The sequence below is a fragment of the Pteropus medius genome, unplaced genomic scaffold (assembly GCF_902729225.1).
Source record: "Pteropus medius unplaced genomic scaffold, Ma_sr-lr_union100, whole genome shotgun sequence".
Classification (NCBI taxonomy): domain Eukaryota; kingdom Metazoa; phylum Chordata; class Mammalia; order Chiroptera; family Pteropodidae; genus Pteropus; species Pteropus medius.
This window is the reverse complement of record NW_024349796.1, coordinates 873,733-898,450: the sequence shown is the minus strand read 5'-3', so window position 1 is coordinate 898,450 and position 24,718 is coordinate 873,733. Positions and strand designations below refer to the sequence as shown.

The 24,718-nt window shown below is 35.2% G+C and overlaps 1 protein-coding gene across 2 annotated transcripts in view; it reads left to right on the top strand.

The window, feature by feature from the left end:
• Nucleotides 1–24,718, top strand: part of RGS7 (regulator of G protein signaling 7) — a 500,747-nt gene that overhangs the window by 202,094 nt on the left and 273,935 nt on the right. The gene's annotated exons all lie outside the window — the stretch shown is intronic.

The window sequence follows — 24,718 nt, the reverse complement described above, 5'->3', positions numbered from 1 at the left end:
GGGTATTAATTCTTAGACTAAGCAGGCTGGATGAACATAGACTAAACAGTGATCATGACTGCAGGCCATGTTTTTGAGTACTCTTAGTAAAACAATACTAAAATCACTTCAGAGACACCTATGAGCCTTCATTTTACAAAGTAAGTTGTCATAAAGAAAACTAGTTAAGCAATATACCTTGGTATCACATCATTAAAAATATGCATTTTCAGCCCTTCTGCCTGCATTTAATCCAAAGCTCTCATGTTTCCTCTCAGTGAAAGCAGATCACAGCTACTTTCTGGCTCCCAAAATAGCACTCTATGCACTGACAGTTTGGTCACGTTCAGAACAGCACTCTCAACCAAGATTCTGAGAATATTAAGCCTTAATTGCCTGAGGGACCCATTATATGTGATAAATTAACCTCTCTTATGCATTTGAAATGCCACTAGTCTTCTACCAACCTTGAGAGAATTGAGAAGATAATCACTAACATCATATTCTGAAGGGCTTAATTCACTTATGGAATCCCTGTTGAGAAAGGAGGCTATACAGGGCATAATTTCATTTGGCATTGTCCTTTGCATTTTTACAAAAGAAGAGTCCAATAAAGGTAAACCTTCCCATCAATGAACCCCCAGAACAAGCTTATTTTCTTAGTCCTTGAAAAGGACCTGCCAGCTCTGTCCTCTGGGGCCTGACAAGAATGTTCAGATCCTAAGTCAATGGGCATACATGTCAATGGGCAAAGAGCTACCTGGAGTTTTCAGGTTGTAAATAGTGCATCACAGGATGAACACAGAAGTCTTATCTTCCTAATTCAGAAAGCTGGCCATTCCTACTTTGACTGATGCTGCTGGAACACTTATCTCTTTCATTTCCTTATTCAACACACATTCCCTTCTGATCTTGATTGCTTTTTGCATCTGAAATCTCCTTGAGAGTGATTGGACTCAGAGCTTAACCTTATGTTTATAGCTATAATCAAGCTAAAGGAACAGAAAAGACAAGAAAATAAATATAAAAAGGTATGAGATCAAAAGGACTGGCTCCTTGTTATCTTAACTAATTTTTGCTTTACCACTCAATGCTTGATCTTCTGAAATTAGAATTTAGTTCCACTTAAGGAGACCCTGGAATGCATCATCAGTGACTTAAGAGTAACATTTATAACAATAGTAAACAATAAATCATTTGAGCCTCATTGAATGTGAGAGTTGAGTCACATTATCTCCATTTAATGAATAAAGACACAGAGGCTTAAAATGAGTGACTTCTCCAAGATTATTTAACTAATATGCCAATTAGCTGAGTCTTAAATTTAGCTTCATTTTGTTATTTCACATTTGAAGTGAACTGCAAAACAATCTGTTTGTCTCTAGATACTTTGCTAACTCTGGAGCTTTATATGTTCAAATAAATCGTGATAGATAGCTTTGCCTTACTTTCTGCCTTCTACTGTTCCTGACATTGTTTCTACATTATGCCAAGAGGTGTTATTTAAATTTGTGATGACACAAGACTTAGTAATAAGAACTTGTAAATAATTCTTTAAGAATCTCGGTAGATTCTTACATTAGAAATAATGAATGAATGATGGTATTGTTCACTGACTGATGAAACATAGCATCCATATTTCCATGTTTACTTTTATTAAATCGATTTCTATACTACTACACACCTAATTCTCTAGTCAAAAATATAACTTGTGTAGGCTTAACTATATGAGATCTTTTTAATTAAGATGAGAGAAAGGAAGTAAGATAAATTCAGGTTTTTATTAGCTTTTTTGCTACTTAAGTGTGAATATTCAACTTAATATGGCTATATTAATGACATTCTTGGTCACAAACATGGGTATTTATGAATATGTGGTGGCTAGACTAAAGAGTAGTTTATAGTTTGTAGGTAAATATGAAAACCAAATTATAAGTTAAATAATTTTTAAACATAACAGCCATAATCAATCTAACATTCCTTCATTTAAGTTCCATCTTCCTTTTGTAGCCATTTATGTCTCTGTCATTCATAGATTTATCCAAATCTTTCTGAAGCCATTTAGATTTTTTATAATTGAGTGATAAATTTTGACTGATGATTTTGAAGTTTTTTTCTAAGAGCTGAAAAAAATTTCACAGGTGACTCCCTTGTGAATGTTCTTAAACTATAATAGAAGTATGAATGTTCTTAAACTATAATAGAAGATTTTAAAATATAATGATCCCTGAGAGCAAAGATACCTAGGAAACAATGCTGACCATATTTCTCCTAAGGGAATCATTAGCTGAAAGAGAAAAGATGAAGGACAAAGTTACGGAAAGCTGAGATAAGCACCTTTTGTTTTAAAAGTTCCCAGAATTGAAAATTGCAACTTTCTATGCTATTTATAGAGTCATGAGAATGTTCTAGGCCTTCAACAAATGTGCCATTTTCTGAATCACAAAACACCATGATGAGAGAGATTTCTTTCTGCCAAGGGTTAAGTCTGTTGATCTCAATCAATATATGTGAATTACTGATAAAACATGGCATCCATATTTCCATGTTTACTTTTATTAGATTGATTTCTATACTGCTACACACCTAAGAGATGCTCTTAGTCTAATGCATGAGATAGTCCTTCATCTCCTGTTTTCAGTGTAGAAGAGAGAAGGAAGAATACATGTATTCCTGTTGTGTCAAGTTGAAGGTGTTGGAGGTAGGGAGAGTGTTTATTACATATGTATCTGGAAATGGGTGTGTAGTATCCAGTGGCCAGCAATTGACCAGATTTTCCTCATCATTATCAGGTCAGGTGGACAATGCAGAGGGAAGTACAGAACTATGAGAAAGAGTGTGCCTACTTATCATGGAAAGGGCAATGAGACAGTTAGGATCGGAATTTATAGATTTATATACCATCAATATGATAAACAAGGTATTAATCTAGTCATTAAATTTCAAAACGCTAAAATGACAGTGAATCTTTTAAACTCAAATGAGGAAGATGGCATAGAGGTAGAGGCTTTCTACATCTCCTATTGTGACCACACCAGAGTTGCGATGAAACTATAGAGCAAACAGCACGCAGAGTTGCCTAGGGTCTGGATGAACAGAGTCTCTACAACTAGGAAGAGAAATAAGAAACCACCCTGGAACAGTAGGACGGGGTGGAGACATGAGGCTGCTCAGTCCCCTGGGGGTTGAGAGAGACAGAAGCTACAGCAGCTGCAGCTGATAGGTGCAGACATTCCTCTTAAAGGGACTGTGACTGTGACCAGACTTTCTTGGTAACGAACTCACTCATTCTTAGGTTCTGCACTAGGGCAGCTGCTTGAGGGGCGCCACAGACATGAGGGATATTGAGTTGTCAGGCTTCAAGTCAAGGGCTGGAGGTGAGGCTTTCTCACAGGCAGAAGTGCTGGCAGCATCCATTGCTCCTCTGCTGAGCCCTCCCCACTCCCAGTGTGTGGACACAGGTGCCACCATAGCTGAGACATTATCAAACTGGATAACAGATGTCACTCTGCTCAGAGGATTCCCTGAAACTCTGCCCCTCCCAACTTGCAGCCCTACCCAAGTCACATCCAGTGGTGTCCTCGCCATGCCCTGTTACCCTTGCTGAGCAGTTCTAAGCTCCATACTGGCAGCAGCCAGCCTCAGTTTATGACGTGGCCTCTCGAGGCAATTATAAGCACAGCACGGATGGTAGCCTCTTTAGGTTGCTTGTTGAATCTTACTAGGTGGTCCCAAAGGGGCACAGGCTGGGGCTAAAGTTGGCCTGCAGCAGGACCCCTCTCAGGACTGTGCCACTGGGCCCCACAAGAAACCTACTACATAAAGCCACACTAATAATACTGGGAGACTTAGGAGCTTTACTTAGTACACAGAAATAGACAGAAACAGCCAAAATGGGGAGACAAAGCAGCATGTCCCACATGTGAGAAGAGAACAGAGATCCAGAAAAATATCTAAACAAAGTGGAGTCAAGTAATCTAACGCATGCAGAGTTCAAAACACTGGATATAAAGATGCTCTATGAACTCAGAGGAAGAGTAGATGAACTCTTAGAGTAGTGAGAAATTTAACAAAGAGATAAAATCATATAAATGGAGGTGGAACTTATAAAAGGGAATCAGTCAGAAATGAAGACTATAATATCTGAGATGAAGAGTATATTAAAGGGAATCAACAGAGTGAGAGAAGCAGAGAATCGAATCACTGATATAGAGAAGGGGAGAGTGGAAGACACACGATCAGAACAGCAACAAGGAAAAAGATAATTTAAGGAGCCTATGGGACATCAAGCGTAACAACATTTGCATCATACAGGTACCAGAAGGAGAAGAAAGAGAGCAAGAAGTTGAAAACCTATTTGAAGAATAATGGAAAACTTCTCTAACATGGAGAAGGAAAGAGACATACAGCCTTAGGAAGCTCAGAGAGTCCCAAAAAAGATAAACTCAAAGAGATCCACATCAAGACACATCATAATTAAAATGCCAAAGGTTAAACACAAAGAGAGAATCTTAAAAGTAGCAAGAGAAAAATAGTTACCTTAAAGGGATCTACTATAAGACTGGCCGCTGATTTCTTAAAAGAAACTTTGTAAGACAGAAGGGCTTGGCACAAAATATTCATAATGATGAAAACCCAGGATCTACAACTGAGATTACTTTTTCCCAGCAAAGCTATCATTTAGAGTCAAAGGACAGATAAAGAGCTTTCCAGACAAGAAAAAGTTAAAGGAGTTCATCGCCACTAAGCCAGAATTACAGGAAATGTTGAAAGGACTTCTTTAAGAAGAAAAAAATATGTATCAAAAGTATGAATAAAGAATGACAATAACTACATATCTATCAAGTTCTTCAAATGAAAAAGATTTAAGTGCTCCAATCAAAAGATACAGTGACTGAATGGAAAAGAAAACAAGACCCTTACATAGGCTGCGTACAAGAGAATCACTTTATATTAAAAGACACAGACTAAAAGTAAAGGATGTAGAAAGATATTGCATGGTGGACCTAGAATGGAGTAAGTCAGACAGAGAAAGACAAATGCCATATGATTTCACATACATGTAGAATCTAAATAAACAACAACAACAGCCTCATATATACAGAGAATATTTTGAGGGTTACCAGATGGGACAGGAGTTGGAGGGACAGCGAGAAAGGGCAAAGGGATTAAGTACAAATGAGTAGTTATAAAATAGTCATGCAGATATAAAGTATAACACAAAGAATATAGTCAATAATATTGTAATAAATATGTAAGGGGTAAGAGAGGTACTAGATTTATTGGGGTGACCAGTTTGTGAGTTATATACATCTCTAAGCACTATGCTGTATACCTGACTACTATATAATATTGTATGCCAATTATAATTGAAAAATAAGAAATATTATTTTAAAGAACTCAAGTGCAGCAAATATTAAATAATAGAAACTATGACTTCAAGTATCAGGTAATTTACATAGGAATTTATTTCCCAAGGAGCAAGGAAACTCAAATGGCTTCGAAAAGATTTGGATGAATTTATGAACAACAAATATATAAATGGCTACAAAGAGGAGGTAAGATTTAAATCAAAGAACTTTTACAGAGTAAATCTTAATAGAGTAAATGTTACATCCCAAAGCTGCATGACAGTGATGTGATGCCTCTTTCCTTTGGTGACAGGTAAAAAATGGCATGTCTAATAGAGGGCCCTTTGGCATCTCTTGTTGGTCCTTCCTGTTAAACCTCAGGGATTAGTGAATCCAGGACATAGTCTGTATTCTCTGCTTTTTTCTCTTACCCAAACCAATGCCTGTCTTTAGATATTTTCTTTTCTAAATATTCATGACACTCTTATTTTAAGAGAATGACTCGTCTATCTTTGCCAAACCCTGGAGGTTGCTGAATTTCAAGTTAATTTTAGAAGCTAAAATAGGAGAAGAGTTCATCTGAAATCATGCACCTGCATAAATGAGAAAGTTTATAAGAAAAAAAGACTTTTCATTTATCAGGAATTCTGGTTTCTCCTGAGAGAGGGCTGATAATGAGACAACTGATTCTGTCTACCAGAGATATAATGAGGTATGATTTTTAAAAATGTAAACAATTTAGTTTATTAGCTTTACATCTAAAAAATGGGGTGGGGAGATAATTTCTGTTAGATCATTTTAGTTGAAGGCCACTGGCAATTGAAAAGAATATTTATATACAGTATACTATAACAGGTAGTTGGGGATATTTGACCCCAAAATATGTGACAGTAGATGTTTGAATAAAGGACTTAAAGTATAAGACATAGTTAAGTGAGAATTCTCAAATAATCCAAAATAATTTTTTTTTTTTGCTAAATATATGTTTTAGACAAGCTACCTAAAGATTCTAAGACAAGAAAACCTATTGTGATATATTTGACAGAATAGTATAATTTAATAAATAGGGTTGAAAGCTACTATCTATGAAGTAGTATGCTTATGTTGAGGGGAATATAAATAATAATACAATTAATATATATTGAATATTTTAATATTTATTAAGAATTGTCTTAAATGTTTTATTTTTAAATTTTTTTACTCATAGTTGACATTTACTATTATGTCAGTTTCAGGGGTATAGAGTAGTGGTTAGACATTTATATAACTTACAAAATGATCCCCTCCAATAAGTCTAGTAATTTCCTGACACCGTACATAGCTATTACAATATATTGACTATATTCCCTGTGCTGCACTTTATCCCCAACCCATGACAATTTTGTAACTGCCAGTTTGTACTTCTTAATCTCCTAACCTTTTTCACCCAGTTCCCTACCCACCCTGAACCTGGCAACTATCAGTTTGTTCTCTGTAGCTATGAGATTTTTTCTGCTAAATGCTTTATTTTTTAAAATTTAATTTATTTTATATTTTATTTTAGTTTCAGGTATACAGTACAATGGTTAGACATTTATATAATTTATAAAGTGATCTCCCTGATTACTCTAGCACCCACCTGGCACTACACACAGCCATTACAATATATTGACTATATTCCCTATTTCCCCATGGCTGTTTTGTAGCTACTAATTTGTACTTCTTTAACCCTTCATCTTTTTCACCCAGCCCCCCCAACCCCACTGCCCTCTGGCAATCAAGAGTTTGTTCTCTACATCTGAGTCTGTTTTCATTTAATTCGTTCATTTCTTTTGTTCCTTAGATTTAGCATATAAAAGAAATCATATGGTACTTATCCTTCTCTGTTTGACTTATTTCACTCACCATAATACCCTCTAGGTCTATCTATGTCATTGCAAATGGTAGTAAGATTTTATCTTTTTAAAGTCTGAGTAATATTCCAGTGTGTGTGTGTGTGTGTGTGTGTGTGTGTGTGTGTGTGTGTGTGTATGTGTGTGTGTGTGTGTGTGTGTGTGTACTATAACTTCTTTATCCAATTATCCATTGATGGACACTTAGGTTGCTTCCATATCTTGACTATTGTGAATAGCACTGCCATAAACAAAAGGGTGCATAGATCTGTACAAACTAGTGTTTTGGTTTTCTTTGGATAAACACTCAGAAGTGCAATTGCTGAGTCAAAGGTAGTTCTAGTTTTACTTTTGTGAAGAACCTCCGAACAGTTTTCCATAGTGGCTCTACTAACTTGCAATCCCACCAACAGCGCATGAGGGATCCCTATTTTTCTCATCACTTGTTGTTTTTTGATTTATTGATGATAGCTAATCTGACAGGTGTGAAGTGATATTGCATTGTGGTTTTAATTAGCATTTCTCTGATGATTAGTGACCTCAAGCATCTTTTCATATGTCTATTGGCCATTTGTACATCCTCTTTGGAAAAATACCTACTCAGGTCTTCTGCCCATTCTTCAACTAGATTGTTTTTGTTGTTGTTGTTGAGTTGTATGAGTTCTTTATAAATTTTGAATATTAAGTCATTATCGGATGTATTGTAGGCAAATATCTTCTCCCATTCAGTAGGTTGTCTTTTCGTTTTGTTGATGGTTTCCTTTGTTGTGAGAAACTTTTAAGTTCGATATAGTCCCATTTATTTATTTTTTCTTCTGTTTCCCTTGTCTAAGGAGACATACCAGAAAAAAAAATACTAATAGCAATATCAGAGTTTACTGCCTATCTTTTCATCTAGGAGTTTTATGGTTTCAGGTCTTACATTTAAGTGTTTGATTCATTTTGAGTTTATTCTTGTTTATGGTGTAAGAAGGTGGTCCAGTTTCTTTCTTTTTTTTTTTTTGTATATGTCTGTCCAATTTTCCCAGCGCCATTTATTGAAGAGATTGTCTTTACCTGGTTGTATATTCTTGCTTCTTTTGTCATAGATTAAGTCACTATATACCCATGAATTTATTTCTGGGCTCTCTATTCTGTTCCATTGATCTGTATCTGTTTTTAGGCCAGTACCATGCTGTTTTGATTATTATAGCCTTGTAGTATAGTTTAATATTAGGTAGTGTGAAATCTCCAACTTTATTCTTTTTTCTCAACATTGTCGTGGCTATTCAGTATCTTTTATGGTTCCATATAAAATTTTGGATTATTTGTCCTAGTTCTATGAAAAATGCTACCTATATTTTGATAGGGATTGCATTGAATCAGTAGATTGCTTTAGGTAGTATGGTCATTTTAATAACATTGCCTCTTCCTACACATGAACATGATATATGCTTCCATTATTTGTAATTTCTTCAATTTCCTTTTTCAATGACATAATTTTCTGAGAACAGGTCTTTTGCTTTCTTGGTTAATTTGATTCCTAGGTATTTTATTGTTTTTGATACAATTGTATATGGAATTGTTTTCTTAATTTCTCTTTCTGATAGTTCATTGGTGTATAAAAATACAACAGATTTCTGAATAGTAATTTTGTATCCTGCTACTTTACTAACTTCAGTTATCAGTTCTAATAGTTTTTGGTGGAATCGTTAGAGTTTTCTATATATAGTATCATATCATCTGAAAATAATGACAATTTTATTTCTTTATTTCCAATTTGTTTCCAATTTATTTCTTATTTCTCTTTCTCGTCTGATTGCTGTAGCTAGGACTTCCAATACTCTGCTGAATAGAAGTGGTGAAAGTGGACATACTTGTCTTAAGGAAAATGCTTTTAGTTTTTCCTTATTAAGCGTGATGTTAGATATAGTTTTGTCATATATGACCTTTATTATGTTGAGGTACGTTACCTCTATTTCTATTTTGTTGAGAGTTTTATCATAAATAGAACCTAGATTTTGTCAAATGCTTTTTCTGCATCTATTGATATGATCATATGATTTTTATCTTTCAATTTGTTAATGTGACATTAATTGATTTGCAGATATTAAACCAAACTTGCATCCTAGGAATAAATCCAACTTGCTCATGGTGTATAATATTTTTAATGTATTGCTAAATTCAGTTTGGTAATATTTTGTTGAGTATTTTTGCATCAATGTTCAACCTATAGTTTTCTTTTCTTTTTATTTTTCTTTTTGTACTGTCCTTGTTTGGTTTTGAAATCAGGATAATGGTGGCCTTGTAAAACAAAGTTAAGGAGACTTCTTTCCTTTTGAATTTTTTGGAATAGTTTGAGAAGAATAGGTATTAATATTTCTTTGAATGTTGGTAAAATTTACCTATGAAGCCATCTGGTTCTGGACTTTTTTTTTTTTGGAAGTTTTTGATTACTGATTTCGATTTCGTTGGGGGTAACTGGTCAGTTCAGATTTTCTTTTTCTTTTTTTTTTTTGACTCAGTCTTGGGAAATTGTGTGTTTCTAGAAATGTATCCATTTCATCCAGATTGTCCAATTCATTGACATACAATCACTTATAGTATTATCTTATAATCCTTTGTATTTCTGTGGAGTCATTTGTCACTTACCTTATTTCAATTCTGATTTTATTAATTTTGGTTCTCTCTTTTTCTTGATAAGTCTTGTTAAAGGGTTATCAATTTTGTTTTTCCTTTCAAAGAACCAACTCTTGGATTCATCGATCTTTTGTATTGTTTTTCTAAATTCTATTTTGTTTATTTCTACTCTTTATTATTTCCTTATACTCAGGTTGGGTTTTGTTTGGTGTTCTTTTTCTAGATCTTTTAAGTATAAGTTTAGATGATTTATTTGAGATTTGTCTTGTTTCTTGAGCTAGACCTCTATTGCTATGAATTTCTTTCTTAGGACTGCTTTCACTGTGTACCATAGATTTTGAGTAATTTTATTTTCATTTTCATTTGTCTCAAAGTATCTTTTGACTTCTTGCTTGATCTCACTGTTAACTCATTCATTGCTTAGTAGCATATTGATTAACCTCCACGTGTTTGTACATTTTCCAGTTTTTTTTTTTAATTTTTTTTTTTTTATTGTAGTTGATTTCTAGTTTCATACCACTGTGGTCTGAGAAGACACTTGATATGATCACAATCTTTTAAAATTTATTGATACATGTTTTGTGGCCTAAGTTGTGGTCTATTCTGAAAAATGTTCCATGTTTACTTGGATGGATACATATTCTGCTGCTCTGGGGTAAAATGCTCTAAAAACATCTAATAAATCCAACTAATCTAGTGAGTCATTTTAGGCTGCTGTTTCCTTGTTGATTTTCTGTCTAGAAGATCTGTCTATTGGTGTCAGTGGGGTGTTAGTCTCCTGTGAGTATATTACTATCTATCTCTCCCTTTATGTAGGTCAATAATTGCTTTATATATGTAGGTGCTTCTATGTTGAGTGTGTAAATGTTTACTAGTATTATTTCCTCTTGCTGTTTATATCCCTTATTATGTAATGCCTTTGTCTCTTATTATAGCCATTGTTTTAATGTTATTTTGTCTGATATATTTCTTCATTTTCATTTGCATGAAATATCTTTTTCCATCCCTTTACTTTCACTCTGTGTGCATCATGTGATCTGTGGTGGGTTTTCTGTCAACAGAATATGTATGGGTATTGTTTTCTTATTCATTCAGCTACCCTCCAGATTGGAACATTTAATCCATTTAGATTTAAAATAATTATTGATAGGTACATTAGGTACATAGTCATTGCCATTTCATTATATGTATTTATGTTTTTTTTTTCATACTTTTTAAAATATAAGTCCCTTAACATTTCTTGTAATTCTGGCTTGTTGGTGATACAAGAGCTCCTAGGAAGCTCTTTATCTCACCTTCCAATTTAATTGATAGTCTTGCTGGGTAGAATAGTCTTCTCTGGTAGGTTTTTGTTTCATCACTTTGAATATTCTGTGCCAATTCCTTCTGGCTTGCAAAGTTTCTGTTGAAAAATCAGCTGACATTCTATGGAAATACTTTTGTAAGTAATTAGCTGTCTTTCTCTTGCTGCTTTTAGGATTTTCTCTTTGTCTACAACCTTCGGCATTTTAATGATGATGTGTCCTGGTTTGGGTCTGTTTGAGTTCATTTGTTTGGGACTTTTTGTGCTTCCTGGACTTGTATTTCTATTTCCTTCCCCAGTGAAAGGAAGTTTTCTGTCATTATTTCTTTAAATAGTTTCTCAATACTTTACTATCTCTCTTTTCCTTCTGGTATCCCATATGATGCAAATGTTGGTATGTTCGATGCTATCCCAGAGGTCTCTTAAAATTTTCTCATTTTTTTTAATTCCTTTTTTTCCTGTTCTAATTGGGTGTTTTCTGCTACCTTATCTTTAAATTTGTTGATTCAGTCCTTTGCTTCATCTAATCTACTGCTGATTTCTTCTAGTGTGTTCTTCATTTCAGTTATTGTATTCTTCATTTCTGACTGGTTCTTCTATGGTTTCTATGTCATTTTTTATACTTACTATCTGTTGAAGTCTTTGCTGAGTTCATTATTCTACCCCTAAGTTCACTAAGCATCTTTTTAACCAGTATTTTGAATTCTGTCTCTGGTAGGTTGCTTGCCTTCATTTCCTTTAGTTTCTTTTTCTGGAATTTTCTTCTGTTGTTTCACTTGTGGCTTTTTTTTTCCATTTTAGTTGCCTTTCTGTGTTCTTTTTAATATATTAGGAAGATTTGTTTTGTATCCCATCCTTGGCCAAGTGGCCTTATGTAGTAGGTGTCTTGTGTGACCCAGTGGCACAGTCTCCCTGATCATCTGTGCTAGGGGCTCTGAGCATGTTCCCTGTATGGTTGTGTGTGTTCTCCTGTTGTAGCTAAGCCTTGATTGCTGTTAGCACATTAATGGATAAGATTAGCTCTTTTTGACTGACAATGAGAATTGGCCATGCCCACAAGGCATAGCTAGCTGTTGTCTGGGGGCTGCCCCAATGAGTGTGATACACCCCAGCTGACTCTTGTATCTGTTGAGACCACCCTTTGGGTGTGCCGCTTATAGACCTAGACAGGTGGTGCTCTGTTGTGGTCTGATATCAGCCTTAAGGCATGTTGGTTCTGTGGGTTCTGGGAGGGGCTCCTATCTAGGTCAGCCACTGCCTTTGATTGCTTGGGGATACCTAATGGGAGCTACAAAGGTATTTGGGGATGGTTTCTGCCTATGCTGGATCTAGAGTCAAGTGAGAGAGGCCATGCTGTGAGCTGAGGTCTGTTACCTCCTGTACCAGGCCTGGAGTGACTTAGCAGAAGGACCCGTGCATCTCAAGGCCAAGGACTGCTTGTAAGCTGCCTATATGACTCTGCAGCTGGGTAGTATGTGAATTGGGTGCTGCAGGGACCTACAGAGTCATCAGTGTAAAGTGAGAAAATTTCACCTGGCCAATGCAGAGTCAGGTTTCATGCCAGTATTGAATCTGCGGCTTCCTATAAAAGTCTCAGATCTCAGCAAGGACAGCCCCTGTCCATCGCAAACCCTCAGACTGCCACATCTGTTCAAGAGATACTGCAGCTCTGGCTGAGACCAGAGGCTCACCACCAAAAGTCTCCCCAGAAATGTGTGGGCTGCATGTGGTCTGGGTGAGCTGAGGGCTGCTGTCTGCCAATAAATGTGTGGCCCAGGGAAGGCACAGAATGGGGATGGCCGCCTGGCAACAGGCCCATCACAGGCAATTTATGGTCTGGGTATGGCAGGGCCACAGGGAGACATGGGGTAGAGTGGGCTGATCTCACCAGTACAATGTGGCTTTAGAATTGTCCATGTAGGGGAAGGGTTCAAAACAGGAAAGATGGCGACCATCCATAGATTGCCCCAGAGTGGGGCCCAACAAAGAAGCAGTGGTGGTGGTCCCTCTAGCCCTTGCCCCAGTACTGTGCAACTCAGTCTTTCTCTGTATGTCTCTTGCACCTCCCGAGCTGCTGACCCTCTGCCAGAGCCCAGGGTGAGTGTCTACAAGTGAGTGAGTCTGTGCATGGGCCCTTTAAGAGGGACAACTGGGTTTTCAGGTTCCTTCTGTCTCACCCAGACAGCCAGAGTTTTTTCTTGTTTTTGCAGTCAGTTTTTTTAAGGTTCTCTTCTTCCCTAACTGGAGGTCTGGGCCAGGAAGCCCTTATCTGGGGCTGGGACCCCTCATTTCTTTAGGGGTGGCCTCTGCAGTCATACTCTCCCTCCTGATGCTCAACTGTGTAGGTACAGGACCAGCTCACTTTGCATCTCCATCCCTTCTACAGGTCTCATTGTGGCTTTTTCTTTATATCTTTATATCTTCAATGTAAGTGTTATGATCAGCTAGACTTCAGATGGTTCTCCAAGTTTTTTGTTTTATAATTTAGTTGTAATTTTAATGCAGTCCTAGGAGAGGGTGAACTCTGCTTTTAACCACCTGCCATCTTCTCAAATAATCCAAATTTTTAATAAAAAATTAATAATTATAAAGGTAATACATGCTCATGGTAAAACAAAAAGAAAAACATAAAAACAGCCTCAAAGTATATGAAGTGAAAAATAGAGGCCCTCAACTATCTTCCATGTTCCAGAAGGTAAAATAGCAAAGGTCTCATCATCAAAAAATTTATAATTTAAAGGGAATGATAAACAGGAATAGAATTAACTTATACATAAGTCATGTAAAGTAAGGTGGGGGTAAATATTAAAAAAGAATTACTAATAATGTTCAAAAGATGCTATGATTATATTCAATTGGGATAAGAGAGATTGGGGAAGGGATTAGGAATGACTTCAGTAAGAAAGTAAATTGTGAAATAATCCTAAAAGTATACCTGGATTTCCCCAGGCCAAGATGGAAAAGGGAAAAATGCAACGGGCAGAAGGAATAGTATGTGAGAAGGTGAGGCAATGAGAGATTGTTGATCATGTTTGGATCATGAGGTATAGAGATGAGAGTGGCAAGTTAAAAGTCTAGAATGGTTGTTTTGGAAGGATCTTACTGTGATGAAAGTCAAATGGTCATTTAACTTATAGAGAATTCATGGAGTTTCAGGTCAATCAAAATTCTAAATAAGAGATAATGTATTCAGACTTGTTCCCATGTTGATTCTGGGATTCTTCAATTGAGTGGACTGATGTGGGTACAAACAGAGACTATTTGATGAGGATGCAAATACAAGTCCATTAAAGAGAGACTATCAAGCAGGCTATACCTGAACTAAGTTAATGACAACAGTAAAACTGGCAGCTGTCAGAAAGGTTAAAATAGTTAGGATGTGGGGGCAGAACAAGAGAGATTCCAAAATAGTTCATTATTATAAGCAAGAATCTGGCTCATTCCCATCTTAAAGCTAAGAATGAAGCAACTAATTTAGGTATTTGCATGTTTTGCATCCTCTTTCCCTTTCCATCTCTTTATCCTCCTCACTTGTTAGGCTCAACTTATTCCATTTTTCCCACGAAGATTTTCCCTCAGTATTTTTGGAGACATTGAGAACTGTCCTGCTTCAACTCCGATACTAGTTATTAGGCTCCTTTTGAAAGTTAAACAAGTGATAACTTGAGAGAAACAAACAAACAAACAAACAAATAAACAAACAAAAACCCTGAAAACCTAAGTTACTCTGTCATATATATTTAAAACCCTTGGTATTTTCTACTTTATGGGTGAAGAATACTGTGGTCAAATTACATGTAAATTAGCCAAGTAACTTGTTTAATCACGATATTTCCTTATTTCTCTCTTACAGCTATGAAAATTCCTCCAGTTGATCTGCCTGTCTGTCCCGTGGTTTTTCTCTGCATCACTTGTCTTCCTTTGGCTCTCATTATTCAGCGACTCTGTTTCTCCCTGCTCCTATACTGTTTCTCTTACATTTTTCCCCCTGTTATACAATTGTTTCTGTGCCTTTCAATGGGTTTTTCATATTGCACAAAGCTATGGTAAATACCAATATTTTGTCTATAAGCATCCCTTCCACTTCCCCCTTTCTCTCCCCCACAAGCATTATAAAGCTGAGTTTTGGCCTAAAATTCAGGTGTAGGAAAGAGAGGTAGAAGCAATTTCTCTTGGGGTTCTTAGAAAAAAATATAAAGCTCAGAAGGTAAGGAAGGGCAGCCATGTGTTTTGCTCTGTGCTTTGGAGAACTAAGAGAAGCTCTGGACCTAGAAAGATAGTAAGGCGGACACAAGAGAGGAGCCAGAGAGAATGCGCTGAAGGGCAGCTATTCCACTCGTATTCTTTTAAAAAAATATTTAATTATTTATTTATTATTTATTTATTTTTAAATTAAATTTATTGGAGAGACATTGGTTAATAAAATTATATAGGTTTCAAGTGTACAATTCAATAACACGCCATGTGTATATTGCATTATATGTTCACCACCCAAATTAAGTTTCCTTCTGTCACCATATATTTGACCCCCTTTACCCTTATATACCTCCCCCGCTTCCCCCTTTCCCTCTGGTAACCATTAAACTGTCATCTGTGTCTCTGAGATTTTGTTTGTTTGTCTTGTTCATTTATTGCTTTCAGTTTTATATCCCACATATGAGTGAAATCATATCATTCTCAACTTTTTCTGTCTGACTTATTTTGCTTAGCATGATAGTCTCAAGATCCACCCATCTTGTCCCAAATGGCAGTATTTCATCTTTTCTTATGGCTGAGTAATATTCCATTCTGCATAGGTACCACTGCTTCTTATTTAATCATCTATCATAGGGTACTTCAGTTGTTTCCATATCTTGGCCACTGAATAGTATTGCAATGAACATTGTGGTGCATATGTCTTTATGGAGAAATGTTTTCAATATTTTTAGATACCCATAAGAGGGATTGCTGGTATGGTCATATGGTAATTCTATTCTTAATTTTTGAGGAAACTTCATAATGTTTTCCATAGTGACTATACCAATTTACATTCCCTCCAGCAGTGTATGAGGGTTACTTTTTTCCCAACAACCTCTCCAACACTGTTTATTACTTGTCTTGTTGATAATAGCCATTCTAACAAGTATGAGGTGATATCTCTTTGTAATTTTGATTTGCATTTACCTAATAGCTAGTGAAGTTCAGCATCTTTTCATGTCTGTTGGCCATTTTATGTCTTCTTGGAAAAAGTGTCTGTTCAGATCTTCTGCCCATTTTAAAAATTGGATTGCTTGTTGTTGTTGTTGTTGTTGTTGAGTTGTATGAGTTCTTTGTATATTTTGGATATACAAAGCTCTCATTGGTGGCATTGTTTTCACTTCTCCCAATCAATTGGTTGTCTCTTTGTTTTGTTAATGGTTCGTTTTGTTGTGCCGAAGCTTTTTAGTTTGATATAGTCCCATTCATTTATTTTTGCTTTTACTTTCCTTGCCTTTGAGGTCAAATTCATAAAATACTCTCTAAATCCAATGTTTGTGAATTTAGTATCTATGTTTTCTTCTATGCAATTTGTTGTTTCAGGTCTTATATTTAGGTCTTTGGTCCATTTTGAGTTCATTTTGGTGTATGGTGACAGCAGTCTAGTTCCATTTGTTTGCATGTGGCTTTTTAAATTTTTCATCACCATTTATTGAAGAGGTTTTCTTTTCTTCATTGTATTTTTTTTTTGGCTCCTTTGTCAAAAATTATTGTCTATATATTTGGGAGTTTATTTCTGGGCTCTCAATTCTGTTCCATTGGTCTGTGCCTGCCACTTATAGTCTAATCTTTGAGTTTCACAAAATATCCCACAATGCTTTCAACCCATTTCCCTTTTTTTTTTTGTGACAATTTATGTTGGGATTCTGTCACTTGTAACCTAATTAATCTTAAGAAATACAATGGACATAGTTTTTAATTTATCTATTTATTTATTTGAAGTAGGGGTTATAGTACTTGAGATGGTTGAATGAAATGCTTTTATTTAAAAATAAACAAAACAACATCCATAAATCAGAAAAAAATCTACTAATTAAGAAAGCATAAAATCTCAATGTTTCTAAATTAGTTATTGCTTTTGAAAAAATAGATTTACATTCAAGATGAACTAGGACAAATTTACATGTTAATTAGTTTTATAAATTTATATTTTTTAGTCAAAAGTATTCATGAAAATGATAAGTTTTTCATATGAAAAGAGTAATTCTGAGTTAACATACTATCATCAACTGTAACACAGGGGAAAATCATATTAATTAGAAGCAGCTTTAATTAAATTATTGCAGCAGAAAACCCTTTTGGTTGCAAGTTTTGATCTCATTATTTTTATTTAACCTTAATTAGAAGCCACTCTACTTTCTCTGCTTTTACTGCTGAAATCAGAATTGCAAATAATATGTTTTAGAAAGAATTTTTGAAGGAAAAAGGATTATAAGCAGATTTTAAATTATGTAATACATGTCACCACCTTATTATCTAAGATATCCAAGAAGCATTTTAGTGATCATTTCTCCCATTTTTATAGTTATCACTTAAAATGATGGTTACACATAATAATTTGAAAGTATGTGCGCACAGGAAAAAAGTCATCCAATATGCCCATACAGTCTTCATTTATATTTCTTAACGCCTGTGCTTAATTGTGGATTAGAATATGAAGTTAGAAAACATTCTTTTAACTTTTGATTGAATCATTTCTCTTTTAGAACTACCGAATTTACTTTAAACAAATATTTCACTTACAGTCTGTGTCTCTATAAAGTTATTGGCTAAATGAAATCAATATCACTGATATTATGATAAAGCTCTGTCAAATATAGCTACAAGTAAATGTAATTGAACTTCTATCATTGTTTAGAACATTAAGGAACTAAAAAGATTTCAAGGCAATGACTGTTTTTCTCAGTATATGTGAGTTCCCTGTCTGGCAGGCCCCTTTTGAATTATTAGTAGCTTTTCTCAAAGATATACCTGTGTATGTTCTCTCTTTCATTCCACCAGGTGTGCGGGTGGAGATTGTTTAACCTGAGCCATATTTGCAGTACATCACAAGCATTGAATTACATTTAAACTATTTCAGTGAAAAGGCTAATTATGAATTCCTGGAAAAAGAGCAGTTTGTTGGAGTTCAAGAGTGCCTTTTATCATGAGAGCTTACACATGATCATGAACTTGAGTGTCACATCTACAAGCAAGATGACAGCTTCATAAACAGTCATTAATTTACCCTTATGTTTTGAAAGAAGAAATTTTTCTAATAAACAAGCAGAAGAATCTCTGCATTAAATAAAACAGAAATAGTAAGAATATTTTAGCTTATGGTACATTAAGCTTTTCTATTTCATTCTTTTTGACTCAGTCTAATTTTTACTAAATGTTAGATAAAAAGAAAAAAAGCATTTAAAACATATTAAGATGAAATCTTAAATCAATTTAACTTATTTTTTTGCTTTGGCTTTCTCAGAAAAATAAAATATGTTGCATAAATTAAAATTCAATGTCTTTTTTCTTGAGCCTCCCTTATGTGCCAACATTTTATATATTAACAATAAAAAAATAGATAAGATGAGATTTCTTTCCTCAAGAAGTTCACATCTAAGGATAAACAGATGGTTATAAGATAATAACAGTAACTGAAATGTAAAGGGTTTTGTAATAGAGGTATTAAAAAAAATTTATTGAGCCATAGATATTCTCAAAACTACTTTGCAAGAGACAATTGTTTTACTCTTCACCCACAGAGAAATTAGTTTGCACAGAAAGAAAGGTTACTATTGCAATTGAGTATTTAATCTCAATTCAATTCTATTTTTTGATTCTCTAATGAACTTCAAGAGGCAAATTCATCAAAAAAGTGAGAACATAGACATTTTCATTTTGTCAAAAAAGGATGCATCTCATTTCTCCCTTTCTTCTAAATATTATTTTTCATAGTTTACATAATCTTTACTTATATTAAAAAAAATTATTCTTTCTTATACTTCTTCTAATCTCCTATTTTTCAGAGGACAACACAAACCCAGTCTTCTACAAGAAGTATAAGAGAGAGTTGTCCATAGGTTATCTCTGTCTATTTGTAATTGACAATTTATTGCCTCTGATAAATACTTGACATTTGACCACAGCTGTCTTTACAAAAGAAATGGATAGTGGCTTTCTAGTACTGTGATGAGGGAAGAAACTTATACTGATGATAATGATGATGATGATGATGATGATGATGACAGCATTATGGCAGACATTTAAATAGCATTGTTTCATTAATCATCACCTGTAGTAAAATGTACACTATTGTTATTATTTTCATCTTACAGATTAAAAAAAAACAGTCTTAGAGTAATATAGTAGCATCTGTTTCATTCTACAATTTTATTGAAACTAAAATATGCTTACAGTTGGAAACAAATACATTTTTAAAAGCTTTCGTTCAATTTTATAGGCTCATCTATTTATTTGTCTCTGATAGAGAATTGGGTCTTTGAGTTAAGTAATTAGACTTACCTCATTCTGAACAGCGATGATTATTTCCAGACTTCAATAGTTTTGTAGCTAGGAGAAATCATGAAAGAGAAAGAAAAGACTCAGAGAAAGCTCTAGTCACCCAAGGCATGTCCAGCTCTCCTGTACATAGTCCGGTGTTCTGTTATCCCAGGCTCAGTTTCCTCACCATCACACAAAAGGCTTAAGAGAGTTAAAACCCACTCTAACTCTTTACAACTAATGGCATCCTTATGAAGATAGATGATGATAGATGGATAGGTGAATAGATAAGTAGATGATAAATAGATGATAGATAGATAGATAGATAGATAGATAGATAGATAGATAGATAGATAGATAGAAGGTAGATACATCTTTGGAATGCTTGAGATGCTGGAGTCTTTTGGCTTAATAAAATTGTCCCCCAAATTTTAACATTTATTGGAGTTACTTTTTATAGTCTCATCTTGTTTATTGTCTAGCTTGCTCTGTTAGTTTGTCTTCTTTTTTTTGTTGTTGTTTGCTTAATATTTTTTAATTAAAGTTGATTACTGTATCTATGAGTTTGTTTATGATTTGTTTGTTTGTTTTTTAGATTTCATCTATAAGTGAAATCATATAGCATTTGTCTTTCTATGTCTGGCTTACTCCACTCAGCACTATACCCTCTAGGTCCATCCATAGCGTTGCAGATGGCAAGATTTCATTCCTTTTTATGGCTGAGTAATATCCTATTATATAAATATACTATCTTTTCTTTATCTAGTCATCCATTGATGGACACCCAGGTTGTCTCCATATCTTGGCTACTGCAATGAATGTATGCTGCAATGAATGTATGAACTCATTACATTCATTGCAGCATATTCACACTCATTTATATTTTCGAATTAGTCTTTTGGTTTTCTTTAGATAAATATCCAAATATTCAGAAGTGGAATTACCAGGTCTTTCTTTGTCTCTTGTTATAGCCTTTATTTGGATGTCTATTTTGTCTGATATCAGCATTGCTACCCCAGATTTTTTTGGTATTGTTTTTATTTTCATAAAATATCACTTTTTATACTTTTACTTTCAGTCTGTGTGTCTTTTGATTTAAAGTGAGTCTCTTATAGGTAGCACATTTAAGGGTCTTGTTTTTATACATTCAGCCACCCATATTATTTGATTAAAGCATTTAATCCATTTACATTTAAAGTAATTATTGATAGATATGTAGTTATTGCCATTTTATCACTCATATTTTTGATCTCTTCTTCTCATTCTCCTTCTTCTCCTTCTCCTTCTCCTTATTCTAGAAGTCTCTTTAACATTTCTTGTAATATTGGTTTGGTGGTGATGAGCTCCTTCAGATGTTTTCTGGGTAAGAAACTCTTTATCTGCCCTTCAATTCTAAATGACATACTTGCTGGGTAGAGTAATTTTTGTTGTAGGTTATTGCTTTTCATCACTTTGAATATTTTGTGCCAATTTCTTCCAGGCTGAAAAGTTTCTGCTGAGAAATCAGCTGACAGTATTATGGGAGAGCCCTTGTAGGTAACTAACTACTTTTAAGATGCTCTCTTTGTCTTTTACCTTTGGCATTTTACTTATGATGTGTCTTAGTGTGGACCTCTTTGGGTCCATCTTGTTTGGGGCTTTCTGCACTGCCTAGGTTTGTATGTCTATGTCCTTCACTAGGTCAGGAAAGTTTAGTCATTATTTCATCAAATAGGTTTCAATTCCTTGCTCTTTCTTCTCTTTCTGGTAGCCCTGTAGTGGCAACTTTGGTAAGCTTGATGTTGCCTCAGAGACCTGTTAAACAATTCTCATTTTTTTGGAGGGAGGATGAGGGATTCTTTTTTCTTTTTGCTGTTCTGGTTGAGTGTTTTCTGCTGCCTTATCTTCTAAATCACTGATTTGATTTTTTTTACCTCATCTAATCTACTGTTGATTCCCTCTAATGTATTCTTTATTTCGGATATTGTGTTCTTCATTTCTGACTGGTTCTTTTTTATGTTTTTTTTTTTTTATCTCCACTTTTATGTTTTCTATCTCCTTGTTAAAGTTCTCATTGAGATCATAGAACACTCTTATAACCAGTATTTTAAACTCTGCATCTAATAGATTGCTTGTCTCCATTTTGTTTAGTTCTTTATCTAGAGCTTTGTTCTGTTCTTTCATTTGGGACATGTTTTTTTTTGTCTCTATTTTGACTGCGTCCTGTGTTTTTTGTTTGTTTGTTTGTTTGTTTCTATGTATTAGGTAGAACTGCTATGTCTCTAGGGCTTAACAGAGTGGCCTTCTGGAGTAGGTGTCTTATGGGTCTCAGTACCATAACCTCCCTGGTCACCTGAGCCCAGTGCTTCAGGTGTGTCTCTTATGTGGGTTGTGTGGGCCCTCCTATTGTAGTTGAGACTTGGTTGCTGTTTGCACATCAATGGGAAGGAGTGATCCTTAGTCCGATTGGTTGTGAGGACTGGTCAGTAGGGGCTGACATTATGAAACAAGATTCACTTTTGCAGGGCTCTGGTCCCTGCTCAGTCTGCCTTTTGGGTGTGTCATCTGCAGAAGCAGCAAGGTGGTCCCCTGACTAGGTCAAAAGTAAGCATGAGGCATGCCAGCCCCAGGGCCTTCTGAGAGGGGCCCTGACCCAGGCCAAGTTCAGACGTTGCCTGTGCCATGCCTGGGGCCACCTGGAATGAGATACAAAGCAATCCTCAGGTGGCCACTTACACTGGGCTTAGAGGTGCTTAGGAGAGGCCAATCCTCTAACTGAGGCTGGCTCCTGCCAATGCCGGGCTTGGGGCTGCTCAGCAAGAGGTACGGGGAATACTGAGGTCAGATGCTGCTTGTTTGAAGCTTGTGAGCTTTTGAGAGATTTTAAGAAAGTCCACAGCATGAGCCAAAACAGACCGTTTGTATGAAAGTGGCTTGGGTGGGCCCCAAAGTTGAATAGGGCAGGGTCTCAGGGTGGTTTGTCTGTTTTTAGCATTTTCCTCCTCATCCAATTTGCTATTGCTAATAGTGACAAAGTAGATAATCAAGCATGTTTAAAGCATGCTTAATATAAAAATAGAGTCTGAGTGAATATCTAAGGGAACTTTGGTACATAAGACAGATGTATTTTTACATGTGGTCTTTGTGATTGATTTTAGAGTTTAGAATCTAGATTGCTTTTTGTCTTTGTCTTTGCTTTTTTGTTTTGTCTTGTTATTTTGTTTGTTTGCTAATTCTAAGCCATGGTGAGGTTCATGGGTAAATCACATCTGAATAAAGGTAAAAACAGTTGAATACATTTCCAGATTACATTTTGAGTCTAGAATACAAATTCTATTTTTACATGGGATTTAGTTTTTTTTTTCTATTGTGAAAATCATGACTCTGAAAAATTGAAGATTTTAAAAATGACCACAGAAGTCACTTTAAATTCCCTGATTCCTAATCTCACTCCTCTTTGAGCCAATGAACTGAGAGGTGGTGAGACTTTGCAGAAAAACACTTCCACTTGTAATGATGAACCTTAAATCAATCCCCAACCAGAAGTCATTGTTGCCACATCCTAAGGTGCTGAGGTGATTAAATTGGGAGTCAGGGAGGTTTCCATATCTGTCTAATCCAGTTTGGTTTAAACCACTGAGCTGATAATATAAGGGTTCGTAAGTTGATACTAGGCAAGAAAAAGCAGCTATTCTTCCTTTCTGAACATTGTGTCAGGCGAATGAAGAGCAAATAGTGACAAAATAAAGTCATAACTATGTATCTTTTTCATGTTTCTATACTTTGAAATATCTTTAGTACATAAAAAGAAGTATTTGGTTATCGTTGGGTTCTTTCAGAGGCTTGGTAAAACAACAACAAAAACTTTTCTTTTCTAACTGAATTCTGACCAACTGAAAATCACAACCAAAGAGTCTAGAAGATAGGGGTCACAATATCGCCTTGATTGCTGATAAAGCTGTTATGGAAGAGTGTTCACTAAACTTTAACCCTGATTCCCAATTCTGAACAGACTTACTCACCCACTAGGGCAGGCCTCTCCATATCAGCGGAGTTGGATATGGATCTCCCAAGAGAAAAAAGATGGGCCTCGCAGGCCAATTAGTCATTCCCAACTCTTCCACCCGATGAGTCAGCCCAGCTCCCCTGGAGTGGAAGAAAGTGGCAGGAGAATTAGGCTAATGATGTTCTGTCCACATGAAACAGCAATTTAACGCGTGGAAAAAAATGCAACCCAGTATTAAGAGTTACAAGGATATTCAAAGTCCAATACACTTTGTCTATCTATGTACTGTGCTTTATATATGTTGTTCATTTAACCTTAAAACACTTTACCACATCCGAGTCCCAACACAACCTCATGAATGTTGTAAAAAAGTTATCATAAATATTATCACCATTTTACAGATGAGGAAACTAAGCCTTAGAAAGGATGATAATGAGAAGAGCAGACCTATCTTACTCTAAAACCCATTCTTCCCACATCCCCAGTTATTTTTCATGCTAATAATATTATAGTACTTATCCAGGTAAATAAAATTTCTTAGTTGGAAAATCATTCTGAGACTGTGCCAATGGGAATTTGATAGGTAATTTATTGATATACACTTTTGAACTTTTTATTTTGAAATAATTTTAGGCTATGGAAAAGATGCAAAAATAGTACAAAGAATTCTCATATACCCTTTAACTCAACATTCCTTAATGTTAACATCTTATATAATTATCAAAAACAGGAAATTGACATTGGTACAACACTATTAACTAAACTATAAACCTTACTCAAATTTTACCATTGTTTTCAATATTAACTGTGAAGTTTTTGAGGGTATGAACTGTATTATATTTATTTTTATATCCATTGTGCCCAGTGGTGAGTCTGGTCTTGAGTTATTGATTAGTAAGTATTTGTGGAATGAGTAAGTAAATTAATGATTATTGAGTTTCACAATAAAACTTGTGTATGTGCCTGTGTGTATTTGCATCCCACAGGTTTAGAAGCACATAAAGTATGGCACAGTACTTTAAAAATTGCAATTTTTTTTCTTGCAAAAGCAAAAGCAAATTCACTAACTAGATTGAAAGAAAAGAAAGGAAGGAAGGAAGGAAGGAAGGAAGGA